At 48.5% G+C, this 25,291-nt stretch overlaps 1 pseudogene; it reads right to left on the bottom strand.

Moving 5' to 3' along the window:
- The window catches only part of LOC123732762 (lethal(2) giant larvae protein homolog 1-like), an 81,717-nt pseudogene that overhangs the window by 5,763 nt on the left and 50,663 nt on the right, over positions 1-25,291 (bottom strand).

Here is a 25,291-nt window from a genome sequence, read left to right as displayed (position 1 = left end):
GTTTATATATCGTGGGGGGTAAACTTCCTTTAATGTGTTGGGCTTTTCTGTATAAACACAACTTTTCACCTGATAAATGTTTTATTTATGGGATAACGGGTCGATTTTACATAGAAACAAGATGTAATTGGTTCCTGGAAAAACATTGTCCTTGTCAGCCAATTATTTAGCATTAGTTGGAATCTATTTAACGCGGAGATAATTTACGGCAAGCAAGGAATATGACACTGTTTATTAAAAGTTTATATACCTAGCGGGATAAAATCTTTACTTCAGAATATAATTTTGGAATATATCTCTGATTGTAACCGATATCCAGGTGAATTTAGCATAGGTTTAACTAGATAAGAAATTCCAACAATTGTTTATTAAGGGATATTTTCGACAGGAAAGTCTGTTCCCCTCTGCGATATTTTGTTGGGCTTCATCGGTTTTTGATGATGTAAAAACGAGCGCCGTGCTCGGATCACTTCACACAGATTCACGGCTTGATTTCTAAATACAGACCTGGTGGACTAGAAACTTAATCTATTGAACAATTATTTTGTAATTGTTTACATAGTGAGGTGTTCTGGACTGGATGTAAAACTAATATATATATCTATCTATCTTGGCCACAAAAATACATACAACCGTTGAAATATCTTAAGTTTAACATATTATTTTTACTACACACTGATTACAATTGATTTTACACAAATCAAAATTTATCAAAATTTATGATGAACAAAAAAAAAAAGGCTATTTTTTTTTTATTTATTTTTTTTAAATTTGATTCGGAAAACAATTTAGAATCATTAAACCGTATGCAAAACAAAAAAAGTCAAATAAATGTTAATAAATAAATAAAATGTATTTGCTACACGTCTGTATTTGATATAATGTATTATTTATATTATTATTATTATTATTTTTAAAAAGTATATTCCTTATTTCTTTGTGGAATCTGATGTTGGGAGATTAATTTGGGGGGAAGGCCCTTTCCTGTTTCAGCATGACAACGCCCCCCTTTGTGCGCGAGGTCCATACAGAAATGGTTTGTCGAGATCATTGTGGAAGAACTTGACTGGACCTGCACAGAGCCCTGACCTCAACCCCATCGAACACCTTTTGGATGAATTGGAACGCCGACTGCGAGCCAGGACCTAATCGCCCCAACATCAGCGCCCGACCTCACTAATGTTCTTGTGGCTGAATGGAAGCAAGTCCCCCTCAGCAATGTTCCAACATCTAGTGGAAAGCCTTCCCAGAAGAGTGGAGGCTGTTACAGCAGCAAAGGGGGGACCGACTCCATATTAATGACTTCCCTGAAGAGTGGAGGCTGTTATAGCAGCAAAGGGGGGGACCAACTCCATATTAATGCCTTCCCAGAAGAGTGGAGGCTGTTATAGCAGCAAAGGGGGGACCAACTCCATATTAACACAGGAGGTGTGAGGACAAGAGAGGACAGGAGGAGTGAGGACAGGAGAGGACAGGAGGTGTGAGGACAGGAGGTGTGAGGACAGGAGGTGTGAGGACAGGAGAGGACAGGAGGTGTGAGGACAGGAGAGGACAGGAGGTGTGAGGACGGGAGAGGACGGGAGGTGTGAGGACAGGAAGTGTGAGGACAGGAGAGGACAGGAGGTGTGAGGACGGGAGAGGACGGGAGGTGTGAGGACAGGAGAGGACAGGAGGTGTGAGGACGTTAGTGTAGTGACCTGATGATTTGGTCCAGCGGTCGCTCCAGCTCCACAGCACACAGAGGTTCAGTGATGACTTTAGCTGACAGGGAGAAACGCTGGTACTCTGATGGAGAGATCAGGTAGAACCCTACACACACACACAGAGAGAGATCAGGTAGAACCCTACACACACAGAGAGACATCAGGTAGAACCCTACACACACAGAGAGACATCAGGTACAACCCTACACACACAGAGAGAGATCAGGTAGAACCCTGCACACACAGAGAGAGATCAGGTAGAACCCTACACACACAGAGAGAGATCAGGTAGAACCCTACACACACAGAGAGAGATCAGGTAGAACCCTACACACACACACAGAGAGAGATCAGGTAGAACCCTACACACACAGAGAGAGATCAGGTAGAACCCTACACACACAGAGAGAGATCAGGTAGAACCCTACACACACAGAGAGACATCAGGTAGAACCCTACACACACAGAGAGAGATCAGGTAGAACCCTGCACACACAGAGAGAGATCAGGTAGAACCCTACACACACAGAGAGAGATCAGGTAGAACCCTACACACACAGAGAGAGATCAGGTAGAACCCTACACACACACACACAGAGAGAGAGTCAGGTAGAACCCTGCACACACACAGAGATCAGGTAGAACCCTGCACACACAGAGAGAGATCAGGTAGAACCCTACACACACAGAGAGAGATCAGGTAGAACCCTACACACACAGAGAGAGATCAGGTAGAACCCTACACACACAGAGAGAGATCAGGTAGAACCCTACACACACAGAGAGAGATCAGGTAGAACCCTACACACACAGAGAGAGATCAGGTAGAACCCTACACACACAGAGAGAGATCAGGTAGAACCCTACACACAGAGAGAGATCAGGTAGAACCCTACACACACAAGAGAGAGATCAGGTAGAACCCTGCACACACAGAGAGAGATCAGGTAGAACCCTACACACACAGAGAGAGATCAGGTAGAACCCTGCACACACAGAGAGAGATCAGGTAGAACCCTACACACACAGAGAGAGATCAGGTAGAACCCTACACACACAGAGAGAGATCAGGTAGAACCCTACACACACACACAGAGAGAGATCAGGTAGAACCCTACACACACACACAGAGAGAGATCAGGTAGAACCCTACACACACACACAGAGAGAGATCAGGTAGAACCCTGCACACACAGAGAGAGATCAGGTAGAACCCTACACACACAGAGAGAGATCAGGTAGAACCCTGCACACACACAGAGAGAGATCAGGTAGAACCCTGCACACACACAGAGAGAGATCAGGTAGAACCCTACACACACACACAGAGCGAGATCAGGTAGAACCCTGCACACACAGAGAGAGATCAGGTAGAACCCTACACACACACACAGAGAGAGATCAGGTAGAACCCTACACACAGAGAGAGATCAGGTAGAACCCTGCACACACAGAGAGAGATCAGGTAGAACCCTACACACACAGAGAGAGATCAGGTAGAACCCTACACACACAGAGAGAGATCAGGTAGAACCCTGCACACACAGAGAGAGAGATCAGGTAGAACCCTACACACACAGAGAGAGATCAGGTAGAACCCTGCACACAGAGAGAGATCAGGTAGAACCCTGCACACAGAGAGAGAGATCAGGTAGAACCCTGCACACACAGAGAGAGATCAGGTAGAACCCTACACACACAGAGAGAGATCAGGTAGAACCCTACACACACACAGAGACAGACGGAAACATATCAACAATATTGCTGTGTGTTTTGCAGTGTATGTGTGTGTGTGTGTGTGTATGTGTGTGTGTGTGTGTGTGTGTTTTGCAGTGTGTGTGTGTGTGTGTGTGTGTGTGTGTGTGTGTGTGTGTGTGTGTGTGTGTGTGTGTGTGTGTGTGTGTGTGCGTGTGTGTGTGTGTGCGTGTGTTTTGCAGTGTGTGTGTGTGTGTGTGTGTGTGTGTGTTTTGCAGTGTGTGTGTGTGTGTGTGTGTGCGTGCGTGCGTGCGTGCGTGTGTTCTCACCCTGGCCGTTCTTGGTGAAGACACAGGAAGCGATGCCGCTGATGTCCTCTTTACGGATACAGTCATAACGCACCTACAGACAGACGGAGGTTAACGTTTTAGTGACAGGGGGAAGTATTCGGAAATTCGGATGAATGACGTGCCCAATTTAAACTGCCTGCTACTCAGGCCCAGAAGGTAGGATATACATATTATTAGTAGATTTGGATAGAAAACACCCTGAAGTTTCTAAAACTGTTTGAATGATGTCTGTGAGTATAACAGAACTCATATGGCAGGCAAAAACCTGACACAAAAATCCAACCAGGAAGTGAGTTGTAGTTCTATCTAATCCCTATTCAAACTACAGTGTCTGTGGGGTCACGTTGCACTTCCTAAGGCTTCCATTGGCTGTCAACAGCCTTTAGAAGCATGTTTCATCCTTCTCCTGTTACTGGGCAGAGAATAGGGAGCTCAGTCAATCAGTGGACTGCCTGTGACCAGTGAGTTGTTTACTGCGCGGGCACACTGGCACGCCTCTCCTCCTTTTTCCCCTCTGTAATGAATACGCTATTGTCCGTTTGGAATATTATCGATGTTTTACGTTAAAAAGACCCTAAAGATTGATTGTAAACATCGTTTGACATGTTTCTACGAACGTTAATGGAACTTTTTTGACTTTTCGTCTCTGGTACTGCGCTCGCGCGTTATGCCTTTGGATTAGTGACCTGAACGCGCAAAACAAAACGGAGGTATTTGGACATAAATATGGATTATTTAGAACAAAAACAACATTTCTTGTGGAAGTGGGAGTCCTGGGAGTGTATTCCGACGAAGATCAGCAAAGGTAAGAGAATATTTATAATAGTAATTCTGAGTTTAGTTGACCCCAGAACTTGGCGGGTAACTGTATAGCTCACCGTGATGGCTGATCTCTGTACTCAGAATATTGAAAAATTTGCTTTCTCCGTAAAGCTATTTTAAAATCTGACACAGCGGTTGCATTAAGGAGAAGTGTATATCTATAATTCTTTCAATAACTGTTGTAAATTTTATCAACGTTTATGATGAGTATTTTTGTAAATTGATGTGCTCATTCACCGGATGTTTTTGGTGGGAATACATTTTCTGAACATCACGCGCCAATGTAAAAAAATGGGGTTTATGGATATAAATATGAACTTTATCGAGCAAAACATACATGTATTGTGTAACATGATGTCCTGGGAGTGTCATCTGGTGAAGATCGTCAAAGGTTAGTGATTCATTTAGCTGTGGTTTAGGGTTTTATTGACACATGTCCTCGCTTGGAAAATGGCTGTGTGATTATACATATACACACACACACACACACTGCCACACACACACTGCCACACACACACACACACACACACACTGCCACACACACACACACACTGCCACACACACACTGCAACACACACACACACTGCAACACACACACACACACTGCAACACACACACACACACACACACTGCAACATACACACACACAGACACACTGCAACACACACACTGCAACACACACACACACACACACACTGCAACACACACACACACACACACTGCAACACACACACACTGCAACACACACACTGCAATACACACACACACACTGCAACACACACACACACTGCAACACACACACACACACACACACACACACACACACACACACACACACACACACACACACACAGCCACACACACACACACACACTGCAACACACACACTGCAACACACACACACACACACACACACACACACTGCAAGACAAAAACACACACACACACTGCAACACACACACACACACTGCAACACACACACACACACACACACACACGTACGTCAGCCCCCCCCCACCTGTGGTAGTAGGACAGGTACATTAAACAGGTGAAGATCTCCCAGGTTAGTCAGACCACCCCCCCCTACCTGTGGTCGTAGGACAGGTACATTAAACAGGTGAAGATCTCCCAGGTTAGTCAGACCCCCCCCCTACCTGTGGTCGTAGGACAGGTACATTAAACAGGTGAAGATCTCCCAGGTTAGTCAGACCCCCCCCCTACCTGTGGTCGTAGGACAGGTACATTAAACAGGTGAAGATCTCCCAGGTTAGTCAGACCCCCCCCTACCTGTGGTCGTAGGACAGGTACATTAAACAGGTGAAGATCTCCCAGGTTAGTCAGACCCCCCCCCCTACCTGTGGTCGTAGGACAGGTACATTAAACAGGTGAAGATCTCCCAGGTTAGTCAGACCCCCCCCCTACCTGTGGTCGTAGGACAGGTACATTAAACAGGTGAAGATCTCCCAGGTTAGTCAGACCCCCCCCTACCTGTGGTCGTAGGACAGGTACATTAAACAGGTGAAGATCTCCCAGGTTAGTCAGACCCCCCCCCCTACCTGTGGTCGTAGGACAGGTACATTAAACAGGTGAAGGTCTCCCCGGTTAGTCAGACCCCCCCCCCTACCTGTGGTCGTAGGACAGGTACATTAAACAGGTGAAGATCTCCCAGGTTAGTCAGACCCCCCCCTACCTGTGGTCGTAGGACAGGTACATTAAACAGGTGAAGATCTCCCAGGTTAGTCAGACCCCCCCCTACCTGTGGTCGTAGGACAGGTACATTAAACAGGTGGTCTCCCAGGTTAGTCAGACCCCCCCCCCCTACCTGTGGTCGTAGGACAGGTACATTAAACAGGTGAAGATCTCCCAGGTTAGTCAGACCCCCCCCTACCTGTGGTCGTAGGACAGGTACATTAAACAGGTGAAGATCTCCCAGGTTAGTCAGACCCCCCCTACCTGTGGTCGTAGGACAGGTACATTAAACAGGTGAAGATCTCCCAGGTTAGTCAGACCCCCCCCTACCTGTGGTCGTAGGACAGGTACATTAAACAGGTGAAGATCTCCCAGGTTAGTCAGACCCCCCCCCCTACCTGTGGTCGTAGGACAGGTACATTAAACAGGTGAAGATCTCCCAGGTTAGTCAGACCCCCCCCTACCTGTGGTCGTAGGACAGGTACATTAAACAGGTGAAGATCTCCCAGGTTAGTCAGACCCCCCCCTACCTGTGGTCGTAGGACAGGTACATTAAACAGGTGAAGATCTCCCAGGTTAGTCAGACCCCCCCTACCTGTGGTCGTAGGACAGGTACATTAAACAGGTGAAGGTCTCCCAGGTTAGTCAGACCCCCCCCTACCTGTGGTCGTAGGACAGGTACATTAAACAGGTGAAGATCTCCCAGGTTAGTCAGACCCCCCCCCTACCTGTGGTCGTAGGACAGGTACATTAAACAGGTGAAGATCTCCCAGGTTAGTCAGACCCCCCCCCCCTACCTGTGGTCGTAGGACAGGTACATTAAACAGGTGAAGATCTCCCAGGTTAGTCAGACCCCCCCCCCTACCTGTGGTCGTAGGACAGGTACATTAAACAGGTGAAGGTCTCCCAGGTTAGTCAGACCCCCCCCTACCTGTGGTCGTAGGACAGGTACATTAAACAGGTGAAGATCTCCCAGGTTAGTCAGACCCCCCCCCCTACCTGTGGTCGTAGGACAGGTACATTAAACAGGTGAAGGTCTCCCAGGTTAGTCAGACCCCCCCCTACCTGTGGTCGTAGGACAGGTACATTAAACAGGTGAAGATCTCCCAGGTTAGTCAGACCCCCCCCTACCTGTGGTCGTAGGGCAGGTACATTAAACAGGTGAAGGTCTCCCAGGTTCGTCAGACAGACCAGACTGGTCTCACTGTAGTCCTCCTGGGCCGTGGAACACACCGTCACCGTGGCAACCCTCCGCACGCGACAACCCTCATGAGCCGTCAGCTTGAACTTGGTCTTCGCACCGACCTTAGGAAGACTGAACACCTGTCAACACAATACACCTGTTAACACACCTGTCAACACAATACACCTGTTAACACACCTGTTAACACAATACACCTGTCAACACAATACACCTGTTAACACACCTGTCAACACAATACACCTGTTAACACACCTGTCAACACAATACACCTGTTAACACACCTGTCAACACAATACACCTGTTAACACACCTGTCAACACAATACACCTGTTAACACACCTGTCAACACAATACACCTGTTAACACACCTGTCAACACAATACACCTGTTAACACACCTGTCAACACAATACACCTGTTAACACAATACACCTGTCAACACAATACACCTGTCAACACAATACACCTGTCAACACAATACACCTGTTAACACAATACACCTGTTAACACACATGTCAACACAATACACCTGTTAACACACCTGTTAACACAATACACCTGTTAACACACCTGTCAACACAATACACCTGTTAACACACCTGTCAACACAATACACCTGTCAACACAATACACCTGTCAACACAATACACCTGTCAACACAATACACCTGTCAACACAATACACCTGTTAACACAATACACCTGTTAACACACCTGTCAACACAATACACCTGTTAACACAATACACCTGTTAACACACCTGTCAACACAATACACCTGTTAACACACCTGTTAACACAATACACCTGTTAACACACCTGTCAACACAATACACCTGTTAACACACCTGTCAACACAATACACCTGTTAACACACCTGTCAACACAATACACCTGTCAACACAATACACCTGTTAACACAATACACCTGTCAACACAATACACCTGTCAACACAATACACCTGTCAACACAATACACCTGTCAACACAATACACCTGTTAACACAATACACCTGTTAACACACCTGTCAACACAATACACCTGTTAACACACCTGTTAACACAATACACCTGTCAACACAATACACCTGTCAACACACCTATCAACACAATACACCTGTTAACACACCTGTCAACACAATACACCTGTTAACACACCTGTTAACACAATACACCTGTCAACACAATACACCTGTCAACACACCTGTCAACACAATACACCTGTCAACACAATACACCTGTTAACACACCTGTTAACACAATACACCTGTTAACACAATACACCTGTCAACACAATACACCTGTCAACACAATACACCTGTCAACACAATACACCTGTCAACACAATACACCTTCAATACACCTGTTAACACACCTGTTAACACAATACACCTGTCAACACAATACACCTGTCAACACAATACACCTGTCAACACAATACACCTGTCAACACAATACACCTGTTCACACAATACACCTGTTCACACAATACACCTGTTAACACAATACACCTGTTAACACAATACACCTGTTAACACAATACACCTGTTAACACAATACACCTGTTAACACAATACACCTGTTAACACAATACACCTGTCAATACAACTGTTAACACAATACACCTGTCAATACACCTGTCAACACAATACACCTGTCAACACAATACACCTGTCAATACAACTGTTAACACAATACACCTGTCAATACACCTGTCAACACAATACACCTGTCAACACAATACACCTGTCAATACACCTGTTAACACAATACACCTGTCAATACACCTGTCAACACAATACACCTGTCAATACACCTGTCAACACAATACACCTGTCAACACAATACACCCGTCAACACAATACACCCGTCAACACAATACACCCGTCAACACAATACACCCGTCAACACAATACACCTGTCAACACAACACACCTGTTAACACAATACACCTGTTAACACAACACACCTGTTAACACAACACACCTGTTAACACAACACACCTGTTAACACAATACACCTGTTAACACAATACACCTGTCAACACAATACACCTGTCAACACAATACACCTGTCGATACACCTGTCAACACAATACACCTGTCAATACACCTGTCAACACAATACACCTGTCAACACAATACACCTGTTAACACAATACACCTGTTAACACAATACACCTGTTAACACAATACACCTGTCAACACAACACACCTGTTAACACAACACACCTGTTAACACAATACACCTGTTAACACAATACACCTGTTAACACAATACACCTGTCAACACAATACACCTGTTAACACAATACACCTGTCAACACAACACACCTGTTAACACAACACACCTGTTAACACAACACACCTGTTATCACAATACACCTGTTAACACAATACACCTGTTAACACAATACACCTGTTAACACAATACACCTGTTAACACACCTGTTAACACAATACACCTGTCAATACACCTGTTAACACACCTGTTAACACAATACACCTGTCAATACACCTGTTAACACTGACGAGTTCCTTCCAAAAGGTGTGTGTGTATGTGTGTGTGTGTGTGTGTGTGTGTGTGTGTGTGTGTGTGTGTGTGTGTGTGTGTGTGTGTGTATTAGTGAGTAGGTGTGTGTGTGTGTGTGTGTATGTGTGTGTGTGTGTGTGTGTGTGTGTGTGTGTGTGTGTGTATGTAGGTGTGTGTAGGTGTGTATGTAGGTGTGTGTAGGTGTGTGTATGTAGGTGTGTGTGGGTGTGTGTGTGTGTGTGTGTGTGTGTGTGTGTGTGTGTGTGTGTGTGTGTAGGTGTGTAGGTGTGTGTGTGTGTGTGTGTGTGTGTGTGTGTATAAACACCTTGAGTTGTTCCTCTGAAGCGATGAGGACAGAGTGTGGGTTAGTCGTGTCCGGAGCGGCAGCCAGGTCCAGAGAGGCTTGGTAAGGTTCCGGTAGCGGTTTCCCCCGTCCGTCCAGAACGCAGACGGACACGACTGGAGCTCTGTGCATCAGCTGGATCTCTTTACCCAACACGGCCTCCACACAGCCGCTCCCGGACCCCCGGACCCCCCGGACCTCCCGGACCCCACGGCCGGACACGCGGCCCGACCCAACACCCGGAACCTCTAACGCGTAAGCATACACACTCCCTGAGTTCGTCCCCGCCCACAGCGTCGGGCCGTGGTGAGTACCTGCAGGAGACAGAAATGTACACGTTACCATAGATACACACACATTAAACAGAGATATACACGTTAATATAGATACACACACATTAAACAGAGATATACACGTTAATATAGATATACACACATTAAACAGAGATATACACGTTAATATAGATACACACACATTAAACAGAGATATACACGTTACCATAGATACACACATTAAACAGAGATATACACGTTAATATAGATACACACACATTAAACAGAGATATACACGTTAATATAGATACACACACATTAAACAGAGATATACACGTTACCATAGATACACACATTAAAACAGAGATATACACGTTAATATAGATATACACACATTAAACAGAGATATACACGTTAATATAGATACAAACACATTAAACAGAGATATACACACATTAAACAGAGATATACACGTTACCATAGATACACCCATTAAACAGAGATATACACGTTAATATAGATACACACACATTAAACAGAGATATACACGTTAATATAGATACACACACATTAAAACAGAGATATACACGTTAATGTAGATACACACGTTACCATAGATACACACACACGTATCAGACAGAATCATACCGTCTCTAAGGTACGTATCAGACAGAATCATACCGTCTCTAAGGTACGTATCAGACAGAATCATACCGTCTCTAAGGTACGTATCAGACAGAATCATACCGTCTCTAAGGTACGTATCAGACAGAATCATACCGTCTCTGAGGTACGTATCAGACAGAATCATACCGTCTCTGAGGTACGTATCAGACAGAATCATACCGTCTCTGAGGTACGTAACAGACAGACAGAATCATACCGTCTCTAAGGTACGTATCAGACAGAATCATACCGTCTCTAAGGTACGTATCAGACAGAATCATACCGTCTCTAAGGTACGTATCAGACAGAATCATACCGTCTCTAAGGTACGTATCAGACAGACAGAATCATACCGTCTCTAAGGTACGTATCAGACAGACAGAATCATACCGTCTCTGAGGTACGTATCAGACAGAATCATACCGTCTCTGAGGTACGTATCAGACAGAATCATACCGTCTCTAAGGTACGTATCAGACAGACAGAATCATACCGTCTCTAAGGTACGTATCAGACAGAATCATACCGTCTCTAAGGTACGTATCAGACAGAATCATACCGTCTCTAAGGTACGTATCAGACAGACAGAATCATACCGTCTCTGAGGAACGTATCAGACAGAATCATACCGTCTCTAAGGTACGTATCAGACAGAATCATACCGTCTCTAAGGTACGTATCAGACAGACAGAATCATACCGTCTCTGAGGTACGTATCAGACAGAATCATACCGTCTCTGAGGTACGTATCAGACAGAATCATACCGTCTCTAAGGTACGTATCAGACAGAATCATACCGTCTCTAAGGTACGTATCAGACAGACAGAATCATACCGTCTCTAAGGTACGTATCAGACAGAATCATACCGTCTCTAAGGTACGTATCAGACAGAATCATACCGTCTCTAAGGTACGTATCAGACAGAATCATACCGTCTCTGAGGTACGTATCAGACAGAATCATACCGTCTCTGAGGTACGTATCAGACAGAATCATACCGTCTCTAAGGTACGTATCAGACAGAATCATACCGTCTCTAAGGTACGTATCAGACAGAATCATACCGTCTCTAAGGTACGTATCAGACAGACAGAATCATACCGTCTCTGAGGTACGTATCAGACAGACAGAATCATACCGTCTCTAAGGTACGTATCAGACAGACAGAATCATACCGTCTCTAAGGTACGTATCAGACAGACAGAATCATACCGTGTCTGAGGTACGTATCAGACAGAATATTACCGTCTCTAAGGTACGTATCAGACAGAATCATACCGTCTCTAAGGTACGTATCAGACAGACAGAATCATACCGTCTCTAAGGTACGTATCAGACAGAATCATACCGTCTCTAAGGTACGTATCAGACAGAATCATACCGTCTCTGAGGTACGTATCAGACAGAATCATACCGTCTCTAAGGTACGTATCAGACAGACAGAATCATACCGTCTCTAAGGTACATATCAGACAGAATCATACCGTCTCTGAGGTACGTATCAGACAGAATCATACCGTCTCTGAGGTACGTATCAGACAGAATCATACCGTCTCTGAGGTACGTATCAGACAGAATCATACCGTCTCTAAGGTACGTATCAGACAGACAGAATCATACCGTCTCTAAGGTACGTATCAGACAGACAGAATCATACCGTCTCTAAGGTACGTATCAGACAGACAGAATCATACCGTCTCTAAGGTACGTATCAGACAGAATCATACCGTCTCTAAGGTACGTATCAGACAGAATCATACCGTCTCTGAGGTACGTATCAGACAGAATCATACCGTCTCTAAGGTACTTATCAGACAGACAGAATCATACCGTCTCTGAGGTACGTATCAGACAGAATCATACCGTCTCTAAGGTACGTATCAGACAGAATCATACCGTCTCTAAGGTACGTATCAGACAGAATCATACCGTCTCTAAGGTACGTATCAGACAGAATCATACCGTCTCTAAGGTACGTATCAGACAGAATCATACCGTCTCTAAGGTACGTATCAGACAGAATCATACCGTCTCTAAGGTACGTATCAGACAGAATCATACCGTCTCTAAGGTACGTATCAGACAGAATCATACCGTCTCTAAGGTACGTATCACACAGAATCATACCGTCTCTAAGGTACGTATCAGCCAGAATCATACCGTCTCTAAGGTACGTATCAGCCAGAATCATACCGTCTCTGAGGTACGTATCAGACAGACAGAATCATACCGTCTCTAAGGTACGTATCAGACAGAATCATACCGTCTCTGAGGTACGTATCAGACAGAATCATACCGTCTCTGAGGTAAGTATCGGCGAAATAGAGACATCGCACCACTCCCGATAGAGAGTCGTCAGCTGATCTCGGCTCGATCCTCCTCTGTACCGGAGCTACTTCCTCCTGGTCAGCTAGCGCTGCATTGGCTTCCTGGATCTACACACACACACACACACACACACACACACACGGAAGTGATGTCACACTCATTGGATGCGCTGTGAGAACCAAATCTATTTTATACGTTTTGAGTTTTTGTTTATAATTCTAGACATTCCTTCCTAATGGCATATGTATTATTTAAATATTTATTATTTAAATATTCCCCATATAATGTTGGGCTAACATGGCAATAATTTAGGAATTTACGAACGGCCCCGGCTGTTATGACAGTAAAACATTGGCAAAAAAAAAAAGACCTTTATTTAACTAGGCAAGTCAGTTAAGAACAAATTCTTATTTACAATGACGGCCCACCAGGGAACAGTGGGGTTAACGGCCTTGTTCAGGGGGCAGAACGACAGATTTGTACCTTGTCAGCTCGGGGATTTAGTCCAACGCTCTAACCACTAGGCTACGCTGCCGCCCCGGTCAGAGCGCTGTACATCAAGCTGTCTCACTACAGAAACAGGAGATAGACTAGTGTCCTGTCCAGGGGGTGTCCTGGTACATCAAGCTGTCTCACTACAGAAACAGGAGATAGACTAGTGTCCTGTCCAGGGGGTGTACTGTACATCAAGCTGTCTCACTGTGTGTGTGTGTGTGTGTGTGTGTGTGTGTGTGTGTGTGTGTGTGTGTGTGTGTGTGTGTGTGTGTGTGTGTGTGTGTGTGTGTGTGTGTGTGTGTGTGTGTGTGTGTGTGTGTGTGTGTGTGTGTGTGTGTGTGTGTGTGTTACCTTGCTGGTCGGCGTGGGGACGGGGCGTTTCTTCCCAGACACTCTACTCTTCCGGATCCTTCTGAAGCTCTGTCTGAGAGACTTCTTCAGACTCTTCACCCTGCTGAGAGGACCCTCCATCGCTAGGGGAGTCGTTAGGGTGCAGGGTACACCTGGAGATAGAGAGACAGAACAGCTCAACACACCAGAGGACCCTCCGTCGCTAGGGGAGTCGTTAGGGCGCAGGGTACACCTGGAGACAACAGAGAGACAGAACAGCTCAACACACCAGAGGACCCTCCATCGCTAGGGGAGTCGTTAGGGCGCAGGGTACACCTGGAGACAACAGAGAGACAGAACAGCTCAACACACCAGAGGACCCTCCGTCGCTAGGGAGTCGTTAGGGCGCAGGGTACACCTGGAGACAACAGAGAGACAGAACAGCTCAACACACCAGAGGACCCTCCGTCGCTAGGGAGTCGTTAGGGCGCAGGGTACACCTGGAGACAACAGAGAGACAGACCAGAGGACCCTCCATCGCTAGGGAGTCGTTAGGGCGCAGGGTACACCAGGAGACAACAGAGAGACAGAACAGCTCAACACACCAGAGGACCCTCCGTCGCTAGGGAGTCGTTAGGGTGCAGGGTACACCTGGAGACAACAGAGAGACAGAACAGCTCAACACACCAGAGGACCCTCCGTCGCTAGGGAGTCGTTAGGGTACACCTGGAGACAACAGAGAGACAGAACAGCTCAACACACCAGAGGACCCTCCATCGCTAGGGAGTCGTTAGGGCGCAGGGTACACCTGGAGACAACAGAACAGCTCAACACAACAGAGGACCCTCCGTCGCTAGGGAGTCGTTAGGGTGCAGACTACACCTGGAGACAACAGAGAGACAGAACAGCTCAACACACCAGAGGACCCTCCGTCGCTAGGGAGTCGTTAGGGCGCAGGGTACACCTGGAGACAACAGAACAGCTCAACACACCAGAGGACCCTCCATCACTAGGGAGTCGTTAGGGCGCAGGGTACACCTGGAGACAACAGAACAGCTCAACACACCAGAGGACCCTCCATCGCTAGGGGAGTCGTTAGGGTGCAGGGTACACCTGGAGACAACAGAGAGACAGAACAGCTCAACACACCAGAGGACCCTCCGTCGCTAGGGGAGTCGTTAGGGCGCAGGGTACACCTGGAGACAACAGAACAGCTCAACACAACAGAGGACCCTCCGTCGCTAGGGAGTCGTTAGGGCGCAGGGTACACCTGGAGACAACAGAGACACAGAACAGCTCAACACACCAGAGGACCCTCCATCGCTAGGGAGTCGTTAGGGCGCAGGGTACACCTGGAGACAACAGAGAGACAGACCAGCTCAACACACCAGAGGACCCTCCGTCGCTAGGGAGTCGTTAGGGCGCAGGGTACACCTGGAGACAACAGAGAGACAGACCAGAGGACCCTCCGTCGCTAGGGAGTCGTTAGGGTGCAGACTACACCTGGAGACAACAGAGAGACAGAACAGCTCAACACACCAGAGGACCCTCCGTCGCTAGGGAGTCGTTAGGGTGCAGGGTACACCTGGAGACAACAGAGAGACAGAACAGCTCAACACACCAGAGGACCCTCCGTCGCTAGGGAGTCGTTAGGGCGCAGGGTACACCTGGAGACAACAGAGAGACATAACAGCTCAACACACCAGAGGACCCTCCGTCGCTAGGGAGTCGTTAGGGTACACCTGGAGACAACAGAGTGTGTGTGTCTCTCTACCAGGCGAGTACAGTCATGTGTGTGTACCTGTCCTGTCCTGTCCAAGACAGACAGACAGACAGACAGACAGACAGACAGACAGACAGACAGACAGACAGACAGACAGAGTGTGTGTGTGTGTGTGTACCTGGCCAGAACAGTGGTGTGTCTGTGGTAGTCGAACAGTCCGAAGCCGTGACTCGTCCCGAACGCTACGAGGTTCCACTCCGCATGCAGCGTCACCGCGGTAACAGAGGCTGGGGGAGGGCCTGCACCACGACCAATGGCTGGAAGCCTGGAGGAAAGGGGCGGGGCTGGTTCGGGGCTCCAGCCTATCATGGCCCTTCCAGGTGAACCCCTCTCGGTCCTGAAGCAGGTCGACCGTGGAGACATCGACCGTGTGGTCCGACCGCTCATCATTCAGACCCAGCACGATCACCTGGAGACACAGAGAGACACACAGAGAGACAGACAGAGAGACAGACACAGAGAGACAGACACACAGAGACAGACAGAGAGACAGACAGAGACACACAGAGAGACAGACACACAGAGACAGACAGAGAGACAGACACACAGAGACAGACAGAGAGACAGACACACAGAGACAGACACACAGAGACAGACACACAGAGACAGACACACAGAGACAGACACACAGAGACAGACACACACAGACAAAGAGAGAAGAAGAAGAGAGAGTGTCTAATTATACAAACACAGTTGTCCGTGTGTGTGTGTGTGTGTTTGTGTGTGTGTGTGTGTGTGTTCTGTACCTGTCCAGCGGTCCCGGCCACCACCAGTCTACAGCTGTATTTACAAAGACTGATCTTCTGTATCCCGAGACGAGGATCATCACTGTACGGATCAAAACATCCCACCTGGAACACACATCATCATCATCACTATACGGATCAAAACAGCCCACCTGGAACACACATCATCATCATCATCATCATCACTATACGGATCAAAACAGCCCACCTGGAACACACATCATCATCATCATCACTATACGGATCAAAACAGCCCACCTGGAACACACATCATCATCATCATCATCATCACTATACGGATCAAAACAGCCAACCTAGAACACACACCATCATCATCATCATCATCATCACTATACGGATCAAAACAGCCCACCTGGAACACACATCATCATCATCATCATCACTATACGGATCAAAACAGCCCACCTGGAACACACACCATCATCATCATCACTATACGGATCAAAACAGCCCACCTGGAACACACATCATCATCATCATCATCACTATACGGATCAAAACAGCCCACCTGGAACACACACCATCATCATCACTATACGGATCAAAACAGCCCACCTGGAACACACATCATCATCATCATCATCACTATACGGATCAAAACAGCCCACCTGGAACACACACCATCATCATCACTATACGGATCAAAACAGCCCACCTGGAACACACACCATCATCATCACTATACGGATCAAAACAGCTCACCTGGAACACACATCATCATCATCACTATACGGATCAAAACAGCCCACCTGGAACACACATCATCATCACTATACGGATCAAAACAGCCACCTGGAACACACATCATCATCATCACTATACGGATCAAAACAGCCCACCTTGAACACACACCATCATCATCATCACTATACGGATCAAAACAGCCCACCTGGAACACACATCATCATCATCATCACTATACGGATCAAAACAGCCCACCTGGAACACACATCATCATCACTATAACGGATCAAAACAGCCCACCTGGAACACACATCATCATCATCACTATACGGATCAAAACAGCCCACCTTGAACACACACCATCATCATCATCACTATACGGATCAAAACAGCCCACCTTGAACACACACCATCATCATCATCACTACACGGATCAAAACAGCCCACCTGGAACACACACCATCATCATCACTATACGGATCAAAACAGCCAACTCCATACCCCACAATGACACCATACCCCACAATGACACCATAATGACACCATACCCCACAATGACACCACAATGACACCATACCCCACAATGACACCACAACGACTCCACACCCCACAACGACTCCACACCCCACAACGACACCACAACGACTCCACACCCCACAACGACTCCACACCCCACAACGACTCCACACCCCACAACGACTCCACACCCCACAACGACTCCACACCCCACAACGACTCCACACCCCACAACGACTCCACACCCCACAACGACTCCACACCCCACAACGACTCCACACCCCACAACGACACCACACCCCACAATGACTCCATACCCCACAATGACTCCATACCCCACAACGACTCCATACCCCACAACGACGCCATACCCCACAACGACTCCATACCCCACAACGACTCCATACCCCACAACGACTCCATACCCCACAACGACACCACATACCCCACAAACGACTCCATACCCCACAACGACTCCATACCCCACAACGACTCCATACCCCACAACGACTCCATACCCCACAACGACTCCACAACGACTCCGTACCCCACAACGACACCATACCCCACAACGACACCATACCCCACAACGACTCCACACCCCACAACGACTCCACACCCCACAACGACTCCACACCCCACAACGACTCAATACTCCACGACTCAATACCCCACAACGACTCCATACCCCACAACGACTCCATAACGACTCCATACCCCACAACGACACCATACCCCACAACGACTCCATACCCCACAACGACTCCACACCCCACAACGACTCCACACCCCACAACGACTCAATACTCCACGACTCAATACCCCACAACGACTCCACACCCCACAACGACTCCACACCCCACAACGACTCCACACCCCACAACGACTCCACACCCCCACAATGACACCATACCCCACAATGACACCATAATGACACCATACCCCACAATGACTCCATACCCCACAACGACTCCATACCCCCACAATGACACCATACCCCACAATGACACCATAATGACACCATACCCCACAATGACTCCATACCCCACAATGACTCCATACCCCACAATGACTCCATACCCCACAATGACTCCATACCCCACAACGACTCCACACCCCACAACGACTCCACACCCCACAACGACTCCATACCCCACAACGACTCCATACCCCACAACGACTCCATACCCCACAACGACTCCATACCCCACAACGACACCATACCCCACAACGACTCCATACCCCACAACGACTCCATACCCCACAACGACTCCATACCCCACAACGACTCCATACCCCACAACGACTCCACAACGACACCATACCCCACAACGACACCATACCCCACAACGACTCCACACCCCACAACGACTCCACACCCCACAACGACTCAATACTCCACGACTCAATACCCCACAACGACTCCACACCCCACAACGACTCCACACCCCACAACGACTCCACCCCCCACAACGACTCCACACCCCACAACGACTCCACACCCCACAACGACTCCATACCCCCACAATGACACCATACCCCACAATGACACCTCAATGACACCATACCCCACAATGACTCCATACCCCACAACGACTCCATACCCCCACAATGACACCATACCCCACAATGACACCATACCCCACAATGACACCATACTGACACCATACCCCACAATGACACCATACCCCACAATGACTCCATACCCCACAATGACTCCATACCCCACAATGACTCCATACCCCACAATGACTCCATACCCCACAATGACTCCATACCCCACAATGACTCCATACCCCACAATGACTCCATACCCCACAATGACTCCATACCCCACAACGACTCCATACCCCACAACGACTCCATACCCCACAACGACTCCATACCCCACAACGACTCCACACCCCACAACGACTCCATACCCCCACAACGACTCCATACCCCACAACGACTCCACACCCCACAACGACTCCATACCCCACAACGACTCCATACCCCACAACGACTCCATACCCCATAATGACAAAGTGTAAACAGGTTTTTAGAAATGTTTGCAAATTTATAAGAAATGTGTGAGTGCGTGCTTCTGTGTGAGCGTGTGTGTGTGTGTGTGTGAGCGTGTGTGTGTGAGCGTGTGTGTGTGTGTGTGTGTGTGTGTTCTGACCTTCCTAAAGGGGAGGCCACTCCTCCTCTTGCGGTGCCTCGGGGTCGTCGCTAGGGTCCAGGGGGTCGTCGTTAGGGTCGGTATGGAAGACGTTAGCCGTGCTGAGCTTGTAGAGGGGAGTCATAGCAACAGCAGACACATCCCAGAACCGCACCGTACCGTCCTCATGCCTACACACACACACGTTACATACAGAGAGACACACACACACACACACACGTTACATACAGAGAGACACACACACACACACACACACACACACACACACACACACACACACACACACACACAGTTACATACAGAGAGACACACACACACACACACACACACACACACACACGTTACATACAGAGAGACACACACACACACACACACACACACAGACACACACACACACACACACACACACACACACACACTTCTTTTTAACATAGTGGAGACAGGAGATGCAGTTGAGGTTGGAAGTTTACATACACCTTCGTCAAGTACAAGTAGCTTCATCCTTGCTGAGCGGCCTTTCAGGTTATGTCGATATAGGACTCGTTTTTTTACTGTGGATATAGATTTCTTTTGTACCTGTTTCCTCCAGCATCTTCACAACGTCCTTTGCTGTTGTTCTGGGATTGATTTGCACTTTTCGCACCAAAGTACGTTAATCTCTATGAGACAGAACGCGTCTCCTTCCTGAGCGGTGTGACGGCTGCCTGGTCCCATGGTGTTTATACTGGCGTACTATTGTTTGTACAGATGAACGTGGTACCTTCAGGCGTTTGGAAATCGCTCCCAAGGATGAACCATGACTTGTGGAGGTCAATAATTTATTTTCTGAGGTCTTGGCTGATTTATTTTTAATTTTTCCAATATTGTCAAGCAAAGAGGCACTGAGTTTGAAGGTAGGCCTTGAAATACATCCACAGGTATATCTCCAATTAACTCAAATTCTGTCAATTAGCCTATCAGAAGCTTCTAAAGCCATGACATCGTTTTCTGGAATTTTCCAAGCTGTTTAAAGGCACCAGTCAACTTAGTGGATGTAAACTTCTGACCCACTGGAATTGTGATACAGTGAATTATAAGTGAAATAATCTGTCTGTAAACAATTGTTGGAAAAATGACCTGTGTCACGCACAAAGTAGATGTCCTAACCGACTTGCCCAAAACTATATAGTTTGTTAACAAGAAATTTGTGGAGTGGTTGAAAAACGAGTTTTAAATGACTCCCAACCTAAAGTGGATGTAAACTTCCGATTTCAAATGTACACACCTCTTCTAACATCGTGGAGAGACAGTAAGAAGACCCTGTGTGTGTGTGTGTGTGTGTGTGTGTGTGTGTGTGTGTGTGTGTGTGTGTGTGTGTGTGTGTTACCCCGTCAGCAACAACTCCTGTTGTCTGGGCGTGGGCGCTAGATTCTTCCCTCCACATATCGGCCAACTCTACACACACACACAACACACACACACACACACACACACACACACACACACACACACACACACACACACACACACACACACACACACACACACACACAGAGACACACACACACACACACACACACACCACATACACACACACACACCCTTTAGGTTAGATGGCTGATACACACATTGCAGCAGAGAGACTAAATGTGAGAATAAAGGCCTCATTCATCCAGCTGTGACGGCCTGTCCCCCTCTGTCGGCCTGTCCCCCTCTGACGGCCTGTCCCCCTCTGACGGCCTGTCCCCCTCTGACGGCCTGTCCCCTCTGTCGGCCTGTCCCCCTCTGACGGCCTGTCCCCCTCTGACGGCCTGTCCCCCTCTGACGGCCTGTCCCCCTCTGACGGCCTGTCCCCCTCTGACGGCCTGTCCCCCTCTGACCGCCTGTCCCCCTCTGACGGCCTGTCCCCCTCTGACGGCCTGTCCCCCTCTGACGGCCTGTCCCCCTCTGTCGGCCTGTCCCCCTCTGTCGGCCTGTCCCCCTCTGACGGCCTGTCCCCTCTGACGGCCTGTCCCCTCTGACGGCCTGTCCCCCTCTGACGGCCTGTCCCCTCGGACGGCCTGTCCCCTCGGACGGCCTGTCCCCTCTGACGGCCTGTCCCCCTCTGACGGCCTGTCCCCCTCTGACGGCCTGTCCCCTCTGACGGCCTGTCCCCTCTGACGGCCTGTCCCCTCTGACGGCCTGTCCCCCTCTGACGGCCTGTCCCCTCTGACGGCCTGTCCCCCTCTGACGGCCTGTCCCCCTCTGACGGCCTGTCCCCTCGGACGGCCTGTCCCCTCGGACGGCCTGTCCCCTCGGACGGCCTGTCCCCTCTGACGGCCTGTCCCTCTAACGGCCTGTCCCTCTAACGGCCTGTCCCTCTGACGGCCTGTCCCTCTGACCCCTCTGTTCTAGTGCCAGGCAGGCTGGTATGATATATACGACAACAACAGCTGGTACTGGCTGCAAAGCCTTTAACTGTGGACATCTGCAGCTAAGCTAACAACGCTAATACGGACTAACCTGCACGCTAAGCTAACAACGCTAATACAGGCTAACCTGCTGCTAAGCTAACAACGCTAATACAGACTAACCTGCTGCTAAGCTAACAACGCTAATACAGGCTAACCTGCTGCTAAGCTAACAACGCTAATACGGGCTAACCTGCTGCTAAGCTAACAACGCTAATACGGGCTAACCTGCTGCTAAGCTAACAACGCTAATACAGGCTAACCTGCTGCTAAGCTAACAACGCTAATACAGGCTAACCTGCTGCTAAGCTAACAACGCTAATACAGGCTAACCTGCTGCTAAGCTAACAACGCTAATACAGGCTAACCTGCTGCTAAGCTAACATGGCTAATACAGACTAACCTGCTGCTAAGCTGACAATGCTAATACAGGCTAACCTGCTGCTAAGCTAACAACGCTAATACAGGCTAACCTGCTGCTAAGCTAAGAAGGACTTGCTAACCCAGTGAGCAGATACACCTTGGCCATATTCATTACTGCACACAGTAACAAAACATTTTGTAACGGAAAACAAAACACAGGTGTTCTCACCTACCCACCTGCCTAATGAATAAGACACAGGTTGGGGTAGGTGAGAACACCTGTGTGTGTGTGTGTGTATGTGTGTGTGAGAGAGAGAGAGTGACAGGGACATGTGTGTGTGTGTGTGTGTGTGTGGAGAGAGACAGGGACGTGTGTGTGTGTGTGTGTGTGTGTGTGTGTGTGTGTGTGTGTGTGTGTGTGTGTGACGTGTGTGTCGTGTGTGTGTGTGTGTGTGACGTGTGTGTGTGTGTGTGTGACAGGGACGTGTGTGTGTGTGTGTGTGTGTGTGTGTGTGTAACAGGGACGTGTGTGTGTGTGTGTGTGTGTAACAGGGACGTGTGTGTGTGTGTGTGTGTGTGTGTGTGTGTGTGTAACAGGGACGTGTGTGTGTGTGTGTGTGTGTGTGTGTGTGTGTGTAACAGGGACGTGTGTGTGTGTGTGTGTGTGTGTGTGTGTGTGTGTGTGTGTGTGTGTGTGTAACAGGGACGTGTGTGTGTGTGTGTGTGTGTGTGTGTGTGTGTGTGTGTGTGTGTGTGTGTGTGTGTGTGTGTTGATATATCCACCCCGTGTGCGTGTTGAGTGCCCTGGCTGTTCCCAGCGGCGGCCAGGCGGTCCCAGAGCTTGCCGGGGACGTCGTCCAGGTGACAGGATGTGGTGATGGCGGAGGAGTGGAGCGGGGCCAGGTAGGGAGGAGGGACAGAGGGCCACCCGGTGGTCTGGAGGTCTATTACAACCAGCTCCTCTTCTAGTAAAACCACTAGGGCTGTAGGATCATCATAGTCTGGGAGAGGAAATACACATTATTAATACAGGGGGAGGGACAGAGGGCCACCCGGTGGTCAGGAGGTCTGGGAGAGGAAATACACATTATTAATACAGGGGGGGATCCAGGTAGAGAGGAGGGACAGAGGGCCACCTAGTGGTCAGGAGGTCTGGGAGAGGAAATACACATTATTAATACAGGGGGGTCCAGGTAGAGAGGAGGGACAGAGGGCCACCTAGTGGTCAGGAGGTCTGGGAGAGGAAATACACATTATTAATACAGGGGGGGATCCAGGTAGAGAGGAGGGACAGAGGGCCACCTGGTGGTCAGGAGGTCTGGGAGAGGAAATACACATTATTAATACAGGGGGGGGGATCCAGGTAGAGAGGAGGGACAGAGGGCCACCTGGTGGTCAGGAGGTCTGGGAGAGGAAATACACATTATTAATACAGGGGGGGGATCCAGGTAGAGAGGAGGGACAGAGGGCCACCTAGTGGTCAGGAGGTCTGGGAGAGGAAATACACATTATTAATACAGGGGGGGATCCAGGTAGAGAGGAGGGACAGAGGGCCACCTAGTGGTCAGGAGGTCTGGGAGAGGAAATACACATTATTAATACAGGGGGGGGGAAGGTCAGGTAGCCGAGCGACGAGGAGCGCTGGGACAATCCCAGAGCAGACTAGGTGAATAATTGGTGGATGTGCCCTTGCGCAAGGCACTTAACCCTAATTGTGTCTGTAAGTCGCTCTGGATAAGTGAGTGTAACCGATGTGAAAATGGCTAGCTAGTTAGCGGTGGTGCGCTCTAATAGCGTTTTTAAAAATCGGGTGACGTCACTCGCTCTCAGACCTTGAAGTAGGGTTTCCCCTTTGCTCTGCAAAGGGCCGCGGGTTTTTGTGGCGCGATGGGTAACGATGCTTCGTGGGGGTGTCAGTTATTGATGTGCGCAGAGGGTCCCTGGTTCGAGCCCGGGACGTCTCTCTCTCTCTCTCTCTCTCACCGTGCTCCAGGTCAGTGGTCTGTCTCTCACCGTGCTCCAGGTCAGTCTCTCACCGTGCTCCAGGTCAGTGGTCTGTCTCTCACCGTGCTCCAGGTCAGTGGTCTGTCTCTCACCGTGCTCCAGGTCAGTGGTCTGTCTGTCACCGTGCTCCAGGTCAGTGGTCTGTCTCTCACC

The sequence above is a fragment of the Salmo salar genome, unplaced genomic scaffold (assembly GCF_905237065.1).
Source record: "Salmo salar unplaced genomic scaffold, Ssal_v3.1, whole genome shotgun sequence".
NCBI lineage: Eukaryota > Metazoa > Chordata > Actinopteri > Salmoniformes > Salmonidae > Salmo > Salmo salar.
Note: the sequence above shows the minus strand (reverse complement) of the source record. Positions and strands in the feature narration are given on the sequence as shown.